The sequence below is a fragment of the Ursus americanus genome, chromosome 2 (assembly GCF_024610735.1).
Source record: "Ursus americanus isolate L20-20 chromosome 2, mUrsAme1.1.p, whole genome shotgun sequence".
Taxonomy (NCBI): domain Eukaryota; kingdom Metazoa; phylum Chordata; class Mammalia; order Carnivora; family Ursidae; genus Ursus; species Ursus americanus.
The window spans coordinates 75,567,830-75,582,992 of record NC_142128.1 but is presented as its reverse complement, the minus strand read 5'-3'; the positions used below and the strand labels follow the sequence as shown (position 1 = coordinate 75,582,992).

General features: G+C 43.6%; 2 protein-coding genes across 4 annotated transcripts in view; one reads left to right on the top strand and one right to left on the bottom strand.

Moving 5' to 3' along the window:
• The window catches only part of HSD11B1 (hydroxysteroid 11-beta dehydrogenase 1), a 61,383-nt gene extending 49,633 nt beyond the window's left edge, over positions 1-11,750 (bottom strand). For both annotated transcript variants that reach the window (XM_045787818.2, XM_087857891.1), the window contains exons 1-2: positions 11,628-11,750; positions 978-1,128 (exon numbers count right to left, since the gene is read on the bottom strand). The gene's annotated coding sequence lies outside the window, so the exon portion shown is untranslated. The remainder of the gene's footprint in view (positions 1-977; positions 1,129-11,627) is intronic.
• Positions 1-15,163, top strand: part of LAMB3 (laminin subunit beta 3) — a 130,738-nt gene that overhangs the window by 51,547 nt on the left and 64,028 nt on the right. The window contains exon 1 of one of the 2 annotated variants that reach the window (XM_087857764.1): positions 5,792-5,972. The exons of the other annotated variant lie outside the window; for it this stretch is intronic. The gene's annotated coding sequence lies outside the window, so the exon portion shown is untranslated. Of the gene's footprint in view, positions 1-5,791; positions 5,973-15,163 lie in introns of those variants that run through there. 2 annotated transcript variants of the gene reach the window in all.

Here is a 15,163-nt window from a genome sequence, read left to right as displayed (position 1 = left end):
TTTAAAGTAGACTCACAGGATCCTGGGGGGTGGGGAGGGTGTCAGGCTAAGATTTCCAAAGTGTCAACACTGAGGCAGCTGAGCTCCCAGAGGAAGGTCACTCTGCCTGTTTCAAGGACTTGTCAATGGGCTGTAAGTAGTAAGGAAATTTAATTTTTTTTTTTTAAGATTTTATTTATGTATTTGACAGAGAGAGAGACAGCCAGCGAGAGAGGGAACACAAACAGGGGGAGTGGGAGAGGAAGAAGCAGGCTCCCAGCGGAGGAACCTGATGTGGGCTCGATCCCAGAATGCCAGGATCACGCCCGGAGCCAAAGGCAGGTGCTTAATGACTGAGCCACCCAGGCGCCCCGGAAATTTAATTTTTCTTTTGCCTTTGTTTCCCTTTCTTTTTTTTTTTTTTTTTAAGATTTTATTTATTTATTTGTCAGAGAGAGAGAGAGAGCAAAGGCAGGGGGAGTGGCAGGCAGAGGGAGAAGCAGGCTCCCCACTGAGCAAGGAGCCTGATGTGGGACTCTATCACAGGACCCTGCGATCAGGACCTGAGCCGAAGGCAGGCACTTAACTGACTGAGCCACCCAGGCATCCCTGGCCTTTGCTTCCTGCATCATTTTGGAGCCACACTAATACCTAGGAGGTATGTGCCACAGGTTTGGGGACTGTGTGCTGTTTTACTGTGTAGTACATTGCAGGGAAGTTGGTGGGCAACCTAGGCTCAACCTAACACATTCCATGACAAAAGACACAACGGACACAGACAAAGAAAAACAAAGACCGTCTCTGGAAAGAAATGGATCAGTAACCAAAGAGTAATCTAGCATATTTACCAGAGTTGCTAGACCCAAGGAACTAGTTCCACAAATATTTTCTCCTGCTAATCTAAATTTAGAAAGAGGGAAAAAGGACTCTCACCACTCTCACTCCACTGGACTCTGTGGATAGAGATACTGGGAGACTGACATGGTAAGAAATCTTACCTTCTGCCAGCTGTATGTCAGATGTCCCAGGATCTTTGAGCAGCAGCCGTGTCTGGGGCAAGCGGTATCCAGTGAGTTAAAGTATCCTGTTGACTACGTCAACTGCTGGGGAGGGAGAATTTCCTCTGCACTTCAAGGTCCTTGTGCTGGACTAAGAATCAAATCGACATGGGACAGATTAACAGGAGAAAATCAAATTTACTTTCAGACATACAGTGAATCCACATAGACATGAAATTCCAAAGACAGTGAGGCAACATGAGGCTTATATAAGCTAAGGAGATGGGCAGGGGTCTGAGGATACAAAGGGAGAAAGACCATTAGCAGGAAGGTGAAAGGAGATGTTTGGAAAACAAAGATTGCCCTGTTATGCAGATAAGGTAAAGAGGAATCTCCTTTATAGCTCTCATCCTGGATAAGCAGGCAGTTGGGGGGGAGATAAAGAGCTTTTCCTGAATCTGCTGGGTTTGGATTGCTTTTAACTCAAAATAATATTCATGCCAAGGTGGCCTATCTTGGATGGCTGCCTTTGGCCTCCCCAGGATGTAAAGAAGGAAATAGGCTGTCCCATGTGGGGGATGGGCAAGTAGGCAAGGCCTTAGAGGCAAGGTTAACCTTGATCCATTTTGAAACAAGAACAGGAATACTCCAGGCAAATGAGGAAGGGTAAGTGTGAGTGCTGAGTTGGGTTCCAGGAGTGTGTGTGGGAGAGGGGAGGGCTGGTTTGTAGAACACTCCAAGCAGAGGAAGCTGTGGGAGAACATAAAAGGAGGTGTGAAAGAGAAAGGCATGTTTGGGAAACTGCAAACAATTCCATATGGCAGGATCACTAAATTTAAGGGGTGAGGTTACATGGTTAGAAATCTGCCTAGAGAAGTAAGCAGGAATCTCATCTTTGAGGGCCTTGAATATCTACGGCTGGAATCTGTAGTTGTGGCCATTCACTTCCAGACTTGGAACCTCTGCACCCTGGGGTCCCCACCCCTATTCCAGAACTCTGCCTGTTTACTGGCCTTTTGTCTTCCCTCTTGCCTTGTGTCAAAGATTCTGGGTCCCCTGCACTCCTTGGGCTCATCAATCCAGCCTCCCTTCTTCCATCAACATTTCGCTCCTTCTGCATGCTATGCCAGAGCCTCTGGAGGTTTCTGGCCTTCTGGAGCTATGCTCAACAATGTTACTGGGCTCCCCTAAACTGCTAGATTTTTCTACCATGACTTCTACTGGTTGGTTCTGTTTATATTTACCTGACTTCTCAGTAGCCTCTCTTTCTTGCCCCAAAGCATCTTCCCTAGGATTCTGTCCATTTATATTCTCTGGGCTTTCTTCCTTCTTCTCTGACTGCTTCTTCTCAGTGTTCTTTATAGGCTTCCCTTCTCTTTTGGATTCCTTGAACGTTGGAGTTGGCCTTGATTCTTTTCTCACTCTTTCTTCTCTCTCTTCCCTATGGGGTTTCCCTCACTCCAATGGCCCCAATTATTATCTTTGTGTCAATGAAACTTAAAAATCTCTATCTCCTGTGCAACATTGTCTCCTGTGTCAGGTGGCGTAACCAACTGCTTACTCAACCTTGTTCCTTTTTAATGCCTCCTAAACACCTCAAATTCAACGGCCTAAAACTGACCTGATTTTTTAAAAACAGCTTTTTTGAAGTATAATTAATATACCAGAAAATTATCTTGTGGTAAGTGTACAATTCAGCAGTTTTTAATAAATTTGCAAAGTTGGGAAACCATCACCACAAGAGAATTTTAGGACATTTCCCTCACCCCAGAAAGATCCCTCTTACCCATTTACAATTATTCCCTGTTGCCATCCCCAGCCCCAGGCAGCCAATAATCCACTTTCTGTCTTGCATATTAGTGGAGTTACATAACATGATCTTTTGTGTCTGACTTCTTTGACTTTAGCATAATGTTTTTGAGCTTCACCCATATCGTAGCATGTATCCATACTTGTTCCTTTTCATTACCAAATCATATTTCATTGTATGGATATACCATATTTTGTTTAACCATTTACCAATACACAGACATTTGGAATTTCCACTTTTTGGCTATTACGAACAGTGTTGCTATAAACATTGGTGTGGAAGTCTTTGTCTAGACATGTTTTTGTTTCTCTTGGGTATATAACCAGGAGTGCTTTGCTGGGTCATATGGAACATATATGTTTCACTTTTTAAGAAACTGCTAAACTGTTCTCCAATGACCTTGCTATTTTTATTCATCATCTCCTAGGGATTTCTTTCTTTCTCTTTCTTTCTTTCTTTCTTTCTTTCTTTCTTTCTTTCTTTCTTTCTTTCTTTTCTCCTTCCTTCCTTCCTTCCTTCCTTCCTTCCTTCCTTCCTTCCCTCCTTCCTTCCCTCCTTCCTTCCTCTCTTTCTTTCTTTCTTTCTTTCTTTCTTTCTTTCTTTCTTTCAAGATTTTATTTTATTTATTTGACAGAGAGAGACAGCAAGAGAGGGAACACAAGCAAGGGGAGTGTGAGAGGGGAAAGCAGGCTTCCTGCTGAGCAGGGAACCCAACGCAGGGCTCCACCCCAGGACCCTGGGTTCATGACCCGGACTGAAGGCAGACACCTAACAGCTGAGCCGCCCAGGCGCCCCCTCCTAGGGATTTCTATTTCAATTAATGGCTACACCATTCACCCAATGAATACTCCAGAAACTTGGAACTCTTTTTCTACTCCTCCTTCTCCATATCCCATTACTCATCAAGTCTAGTCAATTCTACTTCCCAAGTATCTCTAGACCAGTCTCCCAATCTTGGCCTTCACTATGACTGTCCTAACTCAAGCCACTGTTATTTTCTGCTTTAGGAATCTCCTCATTTTTCTGCCTATCTCACCTTCTCTAATCCATTCATTCAAAAAAAAAAAAAAAAGGTTGTGAAACATTTGATGTGTGCAAAAAATATATGAACCATAAATAAAGTATAATAATAGAGTGAAAGCCTTATGGGCCTACCATCCAACATAACCATTGCTGACACTTGACCATTGCCAGCACTGCAGATATGCCTTGTGGGCTCTACTCGAGTCATCCAATTCTTCTTCAGTGGTTCCCTATTGTTCTTAGGATAAAGTCCAAACTCACTATTTTAGGTTTGTAAGTTCTTCGTAAGTTTTGAAATCCTTTCCCAGGGACTACTTACCCACCCACCCCCATTCTTTTCCTTCAGATTCTTCTGTTCAGAATCACCCTCCCTGCTCTCCCTTGGACCAGGTGACACTGGGCATTTCTCTTATCACAGCTCCCATCACTTGGTATTCACAGTTGTTCATTTGCTGGTTTTTCCCAACACCTAGCTCTGGGACAGCAGAGGCCTGGTCTGTCTCGCCAGTGTATCTCCAGTGTTTAGCATGGTGCTTGGTTCTCAGAAAGCATTTTTTGAGTATTTAAAGGAAAGTGATTTGCATACATCCAGATAAAGATGTCTGGTAGGTATCTGGAGCTCAAGAGAAAGGTCTAGGCTAAAGATACAGATTTGGGAGAATTAAATCTTGTCAGTTATAATCAAAACTGTAGGAGTAAATGAGACAGGGACCAGGATGAAGGGTACAAGGGGGGGATAGGACACTAACATTTATGGGTCAGGCAGAAGAGGAGAACCAGTGAAGGAGGGCAAGAAGGAGCAGGAAGCAGGATGACCTGAGAAAACAGGGAACCCAGGGCGGAGGAGGGGGTGTTGTCTCAATGAGATGGGAGAGGTTATGGCCTTGAAGCTTTGTGAGGTCAAGGAGGATGATAAAGTGACAGGAATACATTGGGTCTTGCCTATAGGAGTCCCTGGAGACTGTGTCAGAGGGTTCTGAGGAGCTAAAGCCAGAAGAGAGTAAAGGGACATGAAGAAATGCAATGCTTAGTGTGAGCCTGGGGATACTTTTGAGGAGTTTGCGAAGTATGCAGATCTGAAGGAAGGTTCCAATTGTTAGGATAGCAATGAGTTAAGCTTTCATTCAAATGTTTTTGAGCATTTTTTTTTTTTCTGTGCCGGACACTGTGTTAGGCTGAGCATATGTTCAGCTTGTGGGAAAGATCCAAGAGTCCACAGACAGGTATGATTTACACGACTCTGGAAAAGGGGACTCCAGGACGTATCCTGAGGGTGGATATTGAACCCTTGTCTTCCACTTGCAAATTCAGTGAGCTCCTCAGCCTAAGGTGTTTCTTTCCTTTGGGTTTTGGGAGGCAGATGGGTGTGGCAGTCCCGTTCATCCACGTCTCTTGGGGGAGCGGGAGGAAGGTGGGGAGAAAAACTCCTTAAGGTCTCCTTTTCCTCAGGCTTGACTACAATATGTACCTCTCACTGTCATTTCTGCTTTGTCCTGCTCCCTCCTGATCTTTGTATAGTCACACATGGAAGGCAAGAAAGTCTTTCCTCGGTTGGTTGAATTTTCCATTTTCTATCTGACCCGGAGGGTTCGGGAAGTTCGAGGGCTTGGAAACCGCCCCGGGGGAAAATGACCTCATAGGAATGGAATGAGTTTTTAGGTTTAGGATGCTAAGCGTTTTAACAAGCTTCTGCCAGCAGAGGGAGCCCCAGGGTTGGGAGAGAAAGATCCGACCGCAGGTTTAAAATGCGAAGGGGACTCGGTTTCTGACAATATTTTTAGCCGTCCAGAGGTATTTATGGGTTAAGTTCAGATGACACAGGGGATGAAAGAGGGAGGGAGGGAGGAAGATAGACTCATAATACACTGACATATACCCAGAAACAGTTACACACACACACACACACACACACACATCACATATCCCGCCCCCTCACCCCTCCCTAGACGCACTCACAATTTCGGCTCCAGTCCAGTAGTTCCTGAACCTTTGCTGTGCAACTGAATCATCTGGGGGAACTAAGAGCAGATTTCCAGGCCCCCTCAAGGCCGGTGGAATCTGAACCGGCAAGGGCAGGACCTAGGCATCTGTATTTTTACAAAGCTCCCCAGGCGATTCTGAAGTGAATGTGGACAGACTGGTGAGCTGCTCTGGGTAATTAGGTAAATACTTTAACTATAGCTTGTTCGAGACTTAATTTAATGGCTCCAGGCATCAACATGTTGACTGTTAGCTAGAATGTATTCGGGGGGGAGACGGCTGTTAGGACTGAGCCATTTCTTTCTTATTTTCCTTTTTAATAATTTTTATGCTTATTAATATAATACAAGAGGAAGGCTTAAAAAGTCACATGGCACCAAACGGGTTATAATGAATAACAGCAATCCTTGTTCCTCCCTTCCCCGTGCCCTAGTCTCATTCAAAGGCAATCACTGGTTTAAATCTTATTTTTTTCCGCTCTGGGAATCAACTCCATATTTTTAAATAATATCCTTTTATTGCTGTTTCTTGATTTTGCAATTTTAGAAATTATGTATTTGATTACCTACTAAGGAACATTAGGACTTTGCTTTTTCTTACAATGCTCCCAGACGCTCATTTCCTTCCTTTTAGATTCCTAATACCTAGCACATTTTTAATTAAATCAATAGTCGGTGTTATATTATTATGACCCATTGTTTACAGCACAGCAGGATAATGTACCGTGATTGCATTTCTTTTCTTCTGCTGTCCCTTTCCCTCCCTGGAGTTAATAATCGCCTCATTTTTGTTTGCTTACTGAGTCATCCGTATTCTCCAATTCCTCTGACAAGAGCTATACGACGCAGATAAATTAGTCAATTTCATGGGAGAATGTGATGTTTTTCTTTGGAGACATCCCTCCTTGGAGCCCCAGGTCATTCTTTTTCAGTCTGGACTGGGAGCTTGATAGACTGTTATCTGGGACATTCCCTTTGCCATCCACCTGGGAACTCTTGGCTCAATTCCTTACGAATGGGAGGGAAATGTTTTTGACACCTTGGAGGCAGGTGTGATATTTCACATTAAACATCTTTATGTAGCATGAATCCATCAGACCCTGGCCAGGTAAACCCCAGTGAGGCAGCTCTGTCTGCTTGTTTTTAATTTATATTCCCCTTGACTCAGTTTGTCTGGGGTAATGATTTCTAGACTGAAGGTGATTTTCTCTTGGAATTGGAAGACTCGGTGGTACTGCCTTTCAGTTTCTAGCACCAGTGTTGTTACGGAGAAGTCCAGTTGCTCTCTGGATTTCTAAGCCTTGTGAACTGTTTTTCTCTCTTTAGAACTTTGGGGATCCCTTTATTCTAGAGTTCTAACATTTCTAATAACGTTCTTTGCAGAGAGGTTTTTTTTTTTTTTCATTCATTGTTTTGAGCACCCAGTGGATCTTTTCAATGTAGAAATTCAAATCTTTCATCATGGGAAAATTTGGAGAAATTATCTTTTTGATTAATGTATTCCCCTCCACCTTCTCTTGTTCTCTTCTTGGAATTCTTATTAGACGAGGTCAGAGATCCTGGACTGATCCTGTAGGTTTCTTATTGTTTTTGTCCTGTCTTTCATCTCTTTCCCTTTTTGTCCTACTTTCTGGAAAATTCTGTCAATTTAACTTCCAGTGCTTCATTTTAATTTTTAAATTTCTGGTTGTAGTTTTATTTTAAAAAGCTCTTTCTTGGGATGCCTGGGTGGCACAGTTGGTTAAAGTGTCCAGCTCTTGGTTTTTGCTCAGGTTGTGATCTCAGGATTGTGGGATCACGCCCTGCATGGGGCTTCTCACTCAGCGTGGAGTCTGCTTGTGATTCTTACTCCCTCTCCCCTACCTCTCCCCTCCCACTCTCTCTAAAATAAATAAATCTTAAAAAAAAAAAAAAAGCTCTTTCTTGTTCTCTAGTATTTTTTTTTTTTTTAAACAGTGGCTTCCCGATCTTTATTCATGGATGCACTGTCTTCCCTTATTTCTGGGGAGATTTTAATGTTGCCATGGCTGTTGTTGTTAGTGATTTCCTCTGCTCTCTGGATTACCTATGTTGGAGTTTCTGTCTTCAATGCCAGAGGCTTTCATTCCATGCTTAGTGATCCTTGGAGTCCATTCCTTGGCTGTTGGAAGCTTTGGGTGTAGGGCAGGGCTTGCCAATTGCTGGATTCTACTGTAGGATAATCCAGAGAGTGCTTGGCAGTTTCATTGAGGAACCCCCAAACGTCAGTGTCTGTGGTTTTCCTTGTTTTGGTTGGGCACTTTCTACAAGGAGGCATCTTCTTTTCTTCTGCCCTAGTGTAGGCTTGAGTAGGGTAAATGGAGAGGGGGGTAAGCTGAGCTGTTCCTGGTCCGGGAGCTGAGCCAGGATGAGGGGCTGGGGAATCTCATCTTTCAGTGCTGAATCTTTGTCTAATCCTTCTGTTTCTAGCTCCATGCCTAACCCCACCCTGTGCTGTGCTGTGCCCGGTGTCCCTGAGCTTGGTGCCTCTTGGGCCAGTGTCCCCAGAAAATCAACTTTCCTTTTTCACCGGGGGGGGGGGGCAGGAGAGGGAGTCTGGAGTGTCTCCTATTCCCCCCTCCCCATGCTCTGGTCCCTGACACGCTCCTGTGCTCTTTGGCCTCTTGTGGGCTTCCCATCATGGGCCCTTTGGCTTCAGCAGTCTCCGCTTTGCTAAGTCACTTATCACTCATCCACCCACTTTTCATCTTCCAAAGGGTGTTGACATCTCTCATCTGCCGTTGTTTCTATTCCTGTTCTCTCTGTCCTTGTGGTTTATAGCATGTAAATTCTTCTACTGTGATCAGTGTATTTTGTCAGGAAGCAGAAGTTAATGTTTGTTCAACTGCCACGTTTATTTAATTAATTAATTTATTTAAAGATTTTATTTATTTATTTGACAGAGAGAGAGACAGCCAGCGAGAGAGGGAACACAAGCAGGGGGAGTGGGAGAGGAAGAAGCAGGCTTCCAGCAGAGGAGCCCGATGCGGGGCTCGATCCCAGGACCCTGGGATCACATCCTGAGCTGAAGGCAGACACTTAACGACTGAGCCACCCAGGTGCCCCTCAACTGCCACGTTTAACCCTACACAACTCTTTTGAGTAGCTGGTCAGGCTTGATATGATGGGAAGCTTATAATAGTGACATCTTCTATTTCCCCCCCCAAGTTATTTGAGAGTCAAGTGCATGGAAATGAGCAGTTTATTAAATCATTTTAATGGAAGAAAATGAGGGGACATTTTCATTTGTTCATCCATTTTTCTCCCCAGACATTTATTGAGCACTAACATATGTCCAGACTGTGCTAGGTGCCAGAATATAAAACCTGATCAATATTTGGTATCTTCTTTTGAAGAAATTATAGTTAATTATAAGGAAGGTAGGCCAGTAAATCCAAGCTCACAATAGCGTAATAATATGCTATCCCAGGGTTGTGCAAAGGGTGCTGTGGGAATACAGAGTAGGGTGTCCACGTCAGTCCAGGATGGTGGGAAAGGCTTCTGGGAGGTGGTGGCCCTGAAGCTAAGTTTTGAAGGAGAAATACAAGTTACGGAGATGAAGAAGATGGGAGAAGGGCATCCCAAACAGAGGGAGCTGCATGTGTTCAGGCAAGGAGTCTAGAAATAGCATGACATGTCAGAGGAACCTCAAGTAGATTGAAATGGCTGGAGCAAGGGTCCACGCTGGGGAGTGGCCCGAGTAAGAGTGTAATGGTCACTGAACTATAAATATCTACGTTAGCCCAGAGCATGATCCTGGGCCGACCGATGAGAGATGCAGAAATAATAATATCTATTCCTTCTGTTAATTTGAGCCAATTTTTAAAACGTTATTTGTAAAATGAGGATACTATGAAATTACATAAAGATATAAAGTATGCAAAATGCTGGCTCAGTGGCAGAAATTTAAAATATTCTAGTTGTCTGCAGACAAACCTGCCTTAAATCTTCCTACTCTCTCTCTCTCTAGTCACTTAACAGTTATAAAAGAGATTCTGGAAAAGCTTAACTATTAGGAAAATCTTTCCTGGGGCACCTGGGTGGCTCAGTCGTTAAGCGTCTGCCTTCGGCTCAGGGCGTGATCCCGGCGTTCTGGGGTCGAGCCCCACATCAGGCTCCTCTGCTATGAGCCTGCTTCTTCCTCTCCCACTCCCCCTGCTTGTGTTCCCTCTCTCGCTGGCTGTCTCTATCTCTGTCAAATGAATAAATAAAATCTTAAAAAAAAAAAAAGAAAGAAAATCTTTCCCTCTTTCCATTTCTGCCAGGCAGGGATTACTTGAGCGTCTTTTAACTGAATATTTTTTTCGATCAGCAGATGCAGTGTTTATGAGTTCTTGGGTGTCTGGGGCAACTTCCTGTAAAGCCTGGTGGTTTTTTGCAGGGCCCTTAGGGGAGACCAAGAGAAATAAATTCCAGTTTCCTCTCCACCGCTAACATATATGTGACCTTGGACAAGGCCCTTTCCCAGTCTTGGCTCCAACCCCCTCACCCGGCAAACAAGAGGAATCAAATTAGGTTACCTTTAAGATTTATTCCAGCACAGAAATTAGATGCAGGGAGCTTTCAGCTGTACTGATACTAGTATAAAGAGCGAGGTAGGAGTTTTGGATTTTACTTTCATATCATCTATTTGTCATATCATATGATATTTTCATTTATCATGAAGAGCGAAAGGCAATGCCTTTCCAATCTTGGCAAGCAGGCAGAAGTGAGATTCTTTCATCGCTCCTTACCTCTCCCACCCTCCCACCCTTTCAGCTTCTGACTGATTTACTCACACAAACCCCAAAGAGAAATGCTGGCACTAAAAAAAAGAAAAAACACACAAAACCCCAAAAAACTTCAAATGTGCCCTTCTGAATTGTTACACACTCCTGGAAAAGTTGGGGGAGCCAGGACTCTTAAAAGCCAACTGTTGTGAAAACACGTCATCCTTGTGTAGAGTCGCTTTCCAAAGCACGAGTCCAGCTATCTTAATCCCTCCGAGTGGTACTGGATCTGCAAACGACGACCTTCTGGATGGTACTGTCTCTCGATGGCAAGTGAAGGTTTGGGTAAATGGTGGGGGTGGGGAATGGCATTTCCTGTTCCTGTCGGGTTTCTTTAACTGACCTAAAAGAAGCGCCTTTGAATTCTCCTTGAACAGGCCCTTTTAAGCCTCAGAGGGTCAGTATCCTGAGCAGTCAGGCTGGACTGGGGCTAAGGAAGAGACGAGCGGCACATGAAGAATTTTGATTGACAGCTTTCGGCCTCCCGTGGTCCATTGAACAAGACTACTTGCGATACAGTGAGCCTTGTTTGAGGCTCCAGGTTTCAATACTAATAATGTTGAAGGGGCTGATGACTGGCTGCAGCATGCAGATACCAGAGTTCCCAGCAATTCCCAAGATACAGCCTGGGGTTTGTGCACTGTCATCGGTTTAAAGCCAATTTTTAAAGAAATGCTTACGACCTGCAATCTTTGCACGATTTTAAAAGAACAGGCAGACCTTTTAAAACTATTTTTGCAACTTTTTGTTCCAACTTAACTTTCTCTCCCAAAATGATCAGAACGCTCCCGGTGCCAGTAACAGACGTCTTGTCCCATCTGCGTCTTATCATATCTTCCCTCCTACACATTGCAAATCTCATCGGGCATTTTTTTGTTTTTTTTTTTTTTTTGACCAGCATTTGACATTGAAATCCCTCTTCAGCCCAGACCTCCAGTTTATTCCAGTAGATGCATTATTTCAATAGCGGTTTTCTGAGGACCTACTATGTACTAGGCCCCGACACATATGGTGATGCTATTATATATAATATGATTTTTAAAAGCCTTACCTTGAGGTTTCAACCAAATTTGACTTCTTTTTATTGATCTCCTGTTTCCTTTTGCTTCTTTTCTCCCTTTTCCTCCTCCTCTGCCTTCCCTTCTGTTTCATCTCTCTCTTTCCCTGCGGTTTCCCACTCTTTGGGGAGGGGCAGGATTTCCTGCTCCGAAGTTGGTTGGTTTCTGGGAGGAGCCAGAAGACCTGCTTCGGGCCTGGAACCAGCTGGTCTGCCACCTGATACAAGAAGGTGAAACCCAGGCCAAGAAGAAGGGCCTTCTGCTAGGACGGAGCTTGTAGCCAGGAGGCACTGGGAGAGGAGCCCAAAGGGAAGCCAGAGTGGGCCACTGGGCCAGTCCTGGCCGGCAAGCCCGGGGGTCCAGGGCTCCTCAAGGGACAGAGCACCCCAGGGCTGGAAGGATTCAAAGTGGTCCTGGTTGCACTGGAGACTTAGCCATTACTGTTGTTAGCTCTACACAGGCCAGAGGCACAAAGGCAGAGCCCCTGTCCCACCCTCAGCAAAAGCTCGAGCTCAGATTCCTGGCTTTGCCTAAAAGGGAGATACTGAAACAAGAACTGGGTTTGAGCAGATTCTCCTGTCCTACCAGAAGAGACTTTAGGATCCAGTGTAGTCTGTGAGGCTTGGGTGTCTGCACATTTCTCAGTTATGAACTCCTCAGGGTGTCATCTAAGTGACCTGAACAATTCCGGTGATCACCCCAGCAGGAGCAGGGAGTAGACAGTGGAGGGGAAGACAGGAGCCTGCCACAAGATCCAGGTGGGGTAGGGGACCCACTAATTCCAGCCTGATTCACACCAATTAATGATGGAGGATCATACCTCAATTTAGAGGTCTCGTCATTTTGGACTAAGGCACAGACAACAATGTGCCAGTACAAAATTCACTGTCTTTATCCATTTATTTATTCACGATTCAACAGATATTTAATGAGTGCCTACTGCATGCCAGGCACTAGGGTGGGAGCTGGGAATAGAGGGTTAGCTGAGCTAGCAAAGCCCCACCCTAGGGCACCAGGCTAGGGAGGGTGTAATTGACATGGTTGCATAGTCATGTCTGAGATTTGAGGACATAAATTTAGAGGAAGGACTGGAATTGTTGGGTGCTAATGTGTTACTTGGAACTGCATCACTGGACAGATTTTGGATAGTCATCTTTCTCTTTCTTAGTCAAATTGGGACATTAGTTCTTTTAACGATGTTTTTCCTTGCAATAACTAACCATAAGTATCCTTCTCTATAGGCTCCCAATTCTTAGAGGATAGACTTTTAAGTCTTGTTTTTCTTTCAGTGGACAGTTGTTTTACCTAGAGAACCATAAGTTCTATTGATTTCTAGCTTATTTACTTTCTAAGGCTCTCTGAAAATGCCTAGCCACAAGTGGACATTTGGGATTTCAATTATTTTTTTCTCATTAAATCCCCTAACATATATTTGAGCCCATTAAAAGAAAGAAAAAAAGAACTGAAAAAGACAAGTCTCCTTTACTTCAACTGTTGGGTCTACTCCAGAATACTCTTTGAAAATTTCCTGACGTCTGTTTTCATTTTTATTTAATTTATAATTTTGAATCTTTGTCCAATGTCCCTTTAAAAGAAAGCCTTCTGAAATTGTCTTTTGTACTGTATTTTCTATTTTTTTCTTGCTCTCTTAAGGCACTTTTTTCTTTCATTTTACGTGGCTGAATTATTTAAATTTTTCCTTTCTTCCCTGCTGCTTTTATATCTTTTTCTCCAGCTGCAGTACTAACAATTAATTGAACTACTTGGTACAGGTCTGTAGTCCAGAGCAGTAAGTACCTAATAAAATCCTGAATTATTTAACAAATGTCTACCCAACTTCTTTAGGTTTAGGAAAATCTTCAATTATAACTCTTTTTTTTTTTTAAAGATTTTATTTATTTATGTGACAGAGAGACAGCCAGCGAGAGAGGGAACACAGCAGGGGGAGTGGGAGAGGAAGAAGCAGGCTCATAGCGGAAGAGCCTGATGTGGGACTCGATCCCGGATCGCCAGGATCACGCCCTGAGCCGAAGGCAGACGCTTTAACGACTGCGCTACCCAGGCGCCCCCTTCAATTATAACTCTTAATATGGCACCAGAGAGGGCTTAAATTTAGCTCCTTTTTAAAAAAAAAAATTCAATTTATTTAAATTGGAAAACGAAACAAACAAAATCCCTCAAAACAGTTCACCCTTCTCTAGGACTGCCCTCTGGTTTAGCAATGTTACAATGTGATTGTTTTTTTTCCAGAGAAAATTCTGATGAAAGGATGGTTGTTTAGATTTCTGGAGTTCCTATTCTGGGGTTCCTCTTTAAATGAATTAATTTACTGGTTTTGACATGTCGAAGTTCCTCCATGATGGCCATTGTTGTTCTAACTCAAAGTTCTTGTCCTTTATCAAAGTAAGCACAAGAGTTAGGACTACAGTGCAGCTTTATAGGGGAAGCAGGAGTTCTTCTAAGAGGAAGTTTTGACATAGAAGAACCCAGGAAGACAAAAGAGGCTGTTTAGTAAGAGTGTGTGCCCGCAAATGGTATCTTTTGTGCCCTTTCGAAGCAAAGGTTGGGACAGGGCCATGCAATCTAATGACCTGACAATGTCTGACCCCGGAATACGGACTAACAGTGACCTTCTTTCACACGCTGACAAGACAGAGAGTGCCCTCATGAAAGTTTTGTAGGGGACCCAAAGCTAAGTTTGGCCAGTTGCCTTTTCCTGAATTGGGCACCAGTCTAGGGGATCTCCAGCTATGACCCCTTAGGTCAACTTGGATTGGATTAGTGATTTATTGGGCCATTCCCTCTGAAACACTCCCTTATACATATATCAGGAAGAAGGTATTCCAGAACAAAACAAAAACACATAAGACAAGACTTTAAAATATAGACAAACAAAAGCAAAGGTGAAGTGAGAAGCAGTTTAATGACACAAATAGTTATCAAAAGGCATACCTCCAAAACAAAAGGTCTAATGAGCTGTATGGGACCTATGTCTAATTACTCCGTGGTATACCTCCCAACCAAAATGTCCAATGACCTCGTACAAAGGCCTAGGTATAATTATTTACCAGCATGTACACCTGTCAACTAAAATACCTAATAACTTTGTACAAAGACTGATTTTATACAAAGACCTACTTGGTTACAAATCATAGAAGTGGCAAGAACCCAGCTGAAACCACTGGAGTTCAGATTGTCATTGGGACTGACTTAGCTGGCAGCAGATATGAAGGACAAATAGAGTTTGGGCACAATGAACCTAGTAAGTGTACTTGTTGGTTTTTGGAAAACACAAAATTCAGAGATTGGCATACTTTCCCAGACTTAAGTGGGCTGACATCACCTGTAGAAGCATACTTATTTTTTGACTGCCTGGGACTCTGTATTTTTGGGGTATGTCAGTTTCTGGTTGGTTAACCCTCAGAAGTGAGGGTCTATCACTGGCTGGTTGGCTTGTAAGAATGTGTTAGCTGAGGCGAGTTGTCATTGATTGAGCCAATGGGTTTGAATTAGTTCTGGAGACCATGAT